The sequence below is a fragment of the Cynocephalus volans genome, chromosome 3 (assembly GCF_027409185.1).
Source record: "Cynocephalus volans isolate mCynVol1 chromosome 3, mCynVol1.pri, whole genome shotgun sequence".
Taxonomy (NCBI): domain Eukaryota; kingdom Metazoa; phylum Chordata; class Mammalia; order Dermoptera; family Cynocephalidae; genus Cynocephalus; species Cynocephalus volans.
The window spans coordinates 10907888-10915362 of NC_084462.1; the positions used below are offsets into that span (position 1 = coordinate 10907888).

Sequence of the window (7475 nt, forward strand, 5' to 3'; positions counted from 1 at the left end):
CAGTGAAATGGGTTTGTTTTAACCAAGCATAGGCCAGGGTTTTGTTCTCAGTTGGGTTTCTGTGTCCAGGCTACTCCTGGATATCCTTTTCCCACGGACAAGGGTAGGGTTAGGCTGCTTTGTGATGAATGTTGTACTTGAGAGGCAGTCTCTGGTTTGTCACACCCTCCCCATACCTCAGCCCTCCCCTCCTCTGTTAGCCCAGATTTCAAGAAATGAGAGAGATTCCCGCAGAGCTTTCCTGGGAACTGACAGAGTGATAGAGATAGTGAGACTAGGAGGTGGGCTCAGGACCCTCCCATGCCCTGCATTCCCTCCCAATCCAGGGCAGAGGGCTGAGGGACACAGAAAGATCCCCTCCCAAGGCCTCACTTGCAAAGGGGCAGATGCATGGTCACACATACATAGACCCAAGCAGAGGCTCTGTGGGGAGAGGGGTGTGTCAGGCATGCAAACGTGGCATGGGCAGGGGGAAGGCTCTCTGGAAGAAGCAGCAGGGACGTTCCACAGGACTCCTCCCCAGGGCTGGACTCAGCATGGCAACTGGACTGGGGGTACCTGGGCACTGGGTGGACCGACCTGCAGCTTCCTCATCCCCTCCCACTTTCTCCTCTCTCCCCGCAAGTCCCAGAGGATCAACCCACTCAGGTCACCCTAGCCCAGAATCAAAACCTCAGTGCAGAAGGCTCCTGAGCCACGGTGAGTGGCACCTAGGAGAGAGGCAGAGAGAGAAAGGGCGTGGACAAGGGTGCCTGCTCCCCTCCCAGGCCAGAAGCAAGGGCCAGGCATGGGCAGGGGTGCCATCTAGGTTCTCTTGGCTCCTCTCAGATCTCAGTCAGGGCATCAGCTGGCACGAGGCCCTGCTTCTTGCGGTTGGTGAGGCAGATGAAGCCCTCAGCATCCTTGCTTCTTTTTTTTTTTTTTTTTTAAAGATGACCGGTAAGGGGATCTTAACCCTCGACTTGGTGTTGTCAGCACCACACTCATCCAGTGAGCTAACCGGCCATCCCTATATGGGATCCGAACCCGTGGCCTTGGTGTTATCAGCACCACACTCTCCCGAGTGAGCCACAGGCCGGCCCAGCATCCTTGCTTCTGCCCATGCCCACACAGATCTGGTACTCCTTGAGGCTCATGTAACCCTGTTCCTTGTTCCCGGAGAAGGATTGGCAGCAGCACCAAACATTCTCACCTGGCCTCACCCACTGCACAAAATTGGCTGGGAAGAAGCCAACCTGGTCACCAATCATGACCTTCCACCAGTCCTCGTTAGAGCCATCCACCAGCGTGATCTGATCTGCAGGATGCAGAGCCAGGTCATTGTTCTCCTGGGGCAGAAACTAGAAGAGTGCAACATAGAAGTACATGGGCCCCACGTCCTTCCTCAGGGACAGTTAAGGGGGCTGCTGTCCAGGGCTCTTCTCCTCTGGTGCTGAATGCTCTTTGTTGGGGCATTGAGGCCACACACCTCCTCCCAGGGCAGAGAACTAGCCACGACCCCACCCACATACGCGTATGTAACCTGTTGAAAACATTCACCTGGACAGGAGAAATAAAGATGGCGCCTGACAGAAGCCGCAGGGGAGTGGCCAAGGAAAGACATAGTTTAAAATTATTGGATAAAAGATATTTCCGTGCTCGTGCTCACCGCGTGATTGCAATAGCAAAGCATTAGAGCAAGATGCATGTTCACATGACCTTTAAGATGATAGGTTGAGGTTAGGAAATCCCCTTGCCATATGCTTATAAAAGCAGGTGCTTGTGTGAAAATAAACGGAACTGCTTGACGGAACCCCTGCCGCGTCTGAGTGTCTCTGTGGGCTGAATAGGCGGTTGGCATCCTCACCTTCCTTCCGGGCTCTCCTGGTCACTAGGGTGGCAGGAGTAATCCTACCGGTTCCCTCGCTTTCTCATCCTGTGGCAGGGGGATAAAAGGGGCTACTGGGAGATTCGGGGCCCGCCACCCCTGAGCCCCTGCACTCTTGGCTGGAGCTGTGAATACAGTCGCCAGGCCCCTCCTCTGAGGTGCGGATGCTGCTTTCCCCATCCTTGGTCAGTTCATTCCTCTCACTCAGGCTCCATATGGGGGACTCAGAGGTGCTGCTGAAGCTCGAGTGGTTCATCAGTGCCAGGGAGGTGCCATAGGGCAGGGTCTCGTAGAAGGGATCCACCTTCCCACTGGCCCCTGCAGTGGGTGGGGACTCTCTGGTCGTGGCACACGCTGGTGGTGGCTCATGCACCAGGAGGGGGGAGCTGAAGCTGCCGTGGAAGGAGGTGGATGTTTTGCCTGGGCATTGCTGGTGGGAGATCTTAGAGCACCAGAGGTGGACACTGACTTTGGATGTCTTGTATCACAAGCCCTGCTTGGAGTTTCCCACGATGAGCTCATGGCACAGCTCACAAGGGCTTGCTCGCTTGAAGACATGTTCCTGGAAGCTGTGCTACCTCACTGGTTTGAGTGTTGCCAGGGGGCGTGGGACTGGGCACAGGGAAGGGGCTGGGATGGACAGGCCCCTGTCTGTGGATGTGGGTAGTGGGGAGGGAGAGGACAGTGGCATTGGGGCATCAGCAGCACCTCGGTGGGGCACTTGGGCTCAGAGCCCCAGTGAAGGAATAACCATAGATTTGTTCTCTCCATCTGATAGATTAACTGTTCCTGTGTTGGTTTGTTGCCTAGATGATCTGTCCAGTGCTGAGACACTGAGACAGGTGTGATCAAGTCCTCCCTTATTATCATAAATCAGATGCTTCTTCTATTACTCTGGAGTGTGCTTTGTGGAGAGAGAGGACCTCTTTTTCTTTCTTTCTTTCTTTCTTTCTTTCTTTCTTTCTTTCTTTCTTTCTTTCTTTCTTTCTTTCTTTCTCTCTCTCTCTCTCTCTCTCTCTCTCTCTCTCTCTCTCTCTCTCTCTCTCTTTCTTTCTTTCTTTCTTTCTTTCTTTCTTTCTTTCTTTCTTTCTTTCTTTCTTTCTTTCTTTCTTTCTTTCTTTCTGGTTTCTGCTGGTGCCCCTGTGTCAATGCAGTTGAGCAAGAGCATACAAAAAAGATAGATAAGAAAAATATATAGATGCTGCAAGGCAATAAGTATTATGAATAGAAAAATAAGTAAAAGAGGAGAAACTAATGGTATACTCTCTGTGTGCGTGCTTATGGGCAGTTTCAAAAATGGCAGCAGAGAGTAGAGTGGCGGATACCAGGGCTGGAGTTGGGGTGGGGGTGGGGTGGGGAGATGTGGTCAAAGGGTACAAAGTTGATAATAATGTATTGTATGCTTGCTGAGAGAGTAGATTTTAAATGTTCTCACCACACAGAACTAGAAATCCACAGAACCTTCATCCTACCTGGGGGCAACAGGCTGTTCAAGGGCAGGAGAGGAGTGTCAAGGGCCAGCAGCTGGTCAGAAGTAGCCTCCTGCGTGTCTCCCTAGAGAAGGACAAATACAACGAAAGAAGAAAGGGATTGGGAAACAACATGTTAGAACAAATGAAGAGGAGGGCTGACTCTGTAAGTGCTGTCTGCAAATTGTAAGGAGAAAGAACTGTAGCCTAGGAGGAGGAGTGTTTAAGAATATAACTCTGGCCTGCCAGAGAGGCCAAAGATCCACAGAGACCACACAGCCTGAGGTGCCAGTGCATGACCCAGCAGGTAGGCCTGGCTGCTGCCACCCAATTCCATTCTCAGATTGCTCGAGTGTGTGCCAACCAGACAGGTGCCTCCCCAGAGAGGTCCAAGACCCAAGGCAACTGTGCACCCGAGGTGCCAGTGGGCAGCCGAGCAGACACTGAGGCAGCTGTGCCAAATTGGCAGCCCCAGCAGCATCCTAGCCAGACAATAGTGTCAAACCAGTGGACCATGATATCCCCTGCCACAATGACTAAACATGAAAGGAAAGATAGCAGAAATATGAAAAATCAAGAAAGTACACCAACAAAGGGTAATAACTCTCAAGATCTAGATCCTATAGAATAAGAAGCCCTTGAAATGTCTGAAAGGAATTTCGGGTGCTAATTCTAAGGAAACTAAATGAGATACAAGAAAACTCAGCTATACAACATGATGAAATGAGGAAAAGTATACAGGACCTGAAAGAAGAAATGTACAAGGAAATCAATGCCCTGAAAAAGAATGTAGCAGAGCTTGCCAAGCTGAAGAATTCATTCAATGAAATAAAAAACACAGCAGAGAGTTTAACCAGCAGGCTTGCAGAAGCAGAAGAGAGAACTTCTGACTTTGAAGATGGGCTGTTTGAAATAACACAGGCAGACAAAAAAAGAAAAAAGAATTTAAAACATTGAAGAAAATCTAAGAGAGATATCAGACAACCTTAAGCACTCAAATATCTGAATCATGGGTATTCCAGAAGGGGAGGAAAAAGGAGATTGCATTGAAAACATATTCAACAAAACAGTGGCATAAAACTTCCCAGGTATAGGAAAAATCACAGATCTTCAGATTCAGGAAGCTCAAAGATCCCCAACTGTATTTAACCCAAAAAGGTCTTCTCCGAGACATGTTATAGTCAAATTGGCAAAACTCAAAGACAAAGAGAGAATCTTTTTTTTTTTTTTTTTTAAAGATGACCGGTAAGGGAATCTCAACCCTTGGCTTGGTGTTGTCAGCACCACGCTCAGCCAGTGAGCAAACCGGCCATCCCCATATAGGATCCGAACCCGTGGCCTTGGTGTTATCAGCACCGCACTCTACCGAGTGAGCCACGGGCCGGCCTCAAAGAGAGAATCTTAAAAGCTGCAAGGGAGAAACATCAAATCACCTACAAGAGAGCCCCAATCAGATGAACATCAGACTTTTCATCACAAACCCTAAAAGCCAGAAAGGAATGGAATGATATATTCAAAATACTAAAAGACAGAGATTGCCAGCCAAGAATACTCTACCACACAAGGCTATCCTTCTGAAATGAAGGGCAAATAGTATATTTCTCAGAGAAAACAAAAACTGTGGGAGTTCACTACCACACAACCACCCTTACAAGAAATTCTCAAGGGAGTACTGGGTTTGGTACCTGAAAAATAACCACCACTGCCATAAAAACTCAAGAAAAATCAAAACCCACTAGTAAAATAAAATAACCAACAATGAAGGGGGAAAAAAAGTTTATCTACAACCCAAGGAACCAACAAATACAGAAGACAAACAGTAAATCAGAAAGAAAGAAACAAAAGACACTTAAGACATCCAAACAAAAATCAATAAAATGCTAGGAGTAAATCAACAATTTTCAATAACAACTCTTAATGTAAAAGGATTAAAATCTCCAATCAAAAGACACAGACTGGATGACTGGATTAAAAAGGAGGACCCAACTATATGCTGCCTTCAAGAGACCCACCTCACAAATAAAGACTCAAATAGACTAAGAGTGAAGGGATGGAAAAAGATTTACCATGCAAACATAAATGAAAAATGAGCTGGAGTAGCTATTCTAATATCTGATAAAATAGGCTTTAAACTAAAAACTATAAAAAGAGATAATGAGGGCCACTACATAATGATAAAAGGATTCATCCATCAAGAAGACATAACAATCATAAATATATGTGGCGTCAATGTCAGAGGAGCCAGATTTATAAAGCAAACTCTATTCGACCTAAAGAAGGAAATAGACACTAATACCATAATAGCAGGGGACCTGACACCCCACTGTCAATATTGAACAGATCATATAGGCAAAGAATCAGCAGAGAAACACAAGATCTAAACAACACTCTAGACCAATTGGACTTGGCACATATCTACAGAACATTCCATCCAACAACCTCAGAATATTCATTCTTCTCATCAGCACATGGATCATTCTTCAGGATAGATCTCATGTGAAGTCACAAATCAAGTCTCAACAAATTCAAAAAAATTGGAATTATCCCATGTATTTTTTCAGACCACAATGGATTAAAATTAGAAATCAGTAACAAACTAAATTCTGGAAACTATACAAATACATGGAAATTAAACAGCATTCTACTTAATGACATATGGGTCCAAGCAGAAATCTAACAGGAAATCAAAAAATTTCTTGAAACTAATGAAAACAATGATACATCATACAAAAACCTGTGGGATACTGCAAAAGTAGTACTAAGCAGTACTAAGGGGGAAATCTGTCACATTTAATGCTTACTTCAAGGGCCAGCCCGTGGCTCACTTGGGAGAGTGTGGTGCTGATAAAACCAAGGCCGCGGGTTCGGATCCTATATAGGGATGGCTGGTTAGCTCACTGGCTGAGCGTGGTGCTGACAACACCAAGTCAAGGGTTAAGATCCCCTTACCAGTCATCTTAAAAAAAAAGTGCTTACTTCAGAAGAATGGAAAGATGGCAAGTGAACAACCTAGCACTTCACCTTGAGAACTAGAGAAACAAGAACAATCCAAACCCAAAGTTAGCAGACAGAAAGAAATCATTAAGATCAGAGGAGAACTTAATGAAATTGAAACCCAAAAAACGATACAAAAGATCAATGAATCAAAAAATTGGTTTTCTTAAAAGATAAATAAAATCGACAAACTATTAGCATGGCTAACTAAAAAAAGAAGAGAGAAGACCCAAATAACAAAAATTAGAAATGAAAAAGGTGTTATTACAACTGATACCCCTGAAATGCAAGGAATCATTCGAGACTACTATAAACAACCATATGCCAAAAAATTTTAAAATCTGAAGGAAATGGATAAATTGCTGGACACACACAAACTACCAAAACTGAGCCAAAATGATGTAGAAAATCTGAACAGACCAATAACAATAAAAGAGATTGAAGCTGTTATCAGAAGGCTCCAAACAAAGAAAAATCCAGCACTAGATGGATTCGCAGCAAATTCTACCAAACATTCAAAGAGGAATTGATGCCAATTCTCTACAAACTATTCCAAAAGATTGAAACAGAGGCAATTCTCCCAAACTCATTCTATGAAGCAAACATCACCCTGATACCAAAACCAGGTAAAGAAACAACTAAAAAAGAAAACTACAGATCAATATCTTTGATGAACATAGATGCAAAAATCCTCAAACAAATAATAGCTAACAGAATACAGCAACACATATGCAAATTATACACCATGATCAAGTGGGACTCATCCAAGGGATGCAAGGTTGGTTCAACATATGCAAATCGATAAATCTGATACACCATATCAATAAAATCAAACACAAGGACCAGATGATCATCTCTATAAATGCTGAAAAAGCATTTGATAAAATTCAACACTCAGTCATGATAAAGACTCTCTACAAGTTAGTTATAGATGGAAAGTATCTCAGCATAATTAAAGCCATATATGATAAACCCACTGCCAATATCAGCCTGAATGGGGAAAAGCTGAAAGTTTTTCCTTTAGGAACAGAAACTAGACAAGGATGCTCACTCTCACCACTCCTATTCAACATAGTGTTGGAAATACTAGCCAGAGCAATCAGAGAAGAGAAAGAAATAAAGGGCATCCAGATTGGAAAAGATGA

The 7475-nt window shown here is 44.8% G+C and overlaps 1 pseudogene; it reads right to left on the reverse strand.

The window, feature by feature from the left end:
• Positions 1-824: 824 nt before the first annotated feature.
• LOC134372410 (SH3 and cysteine-rich domain-containing protein 2-like) lies at positions 825-2638 on the reverse strand (annotated as a pseudogene).
• Positions 2639-7475: the final 4837 nt, after the last annotated feature.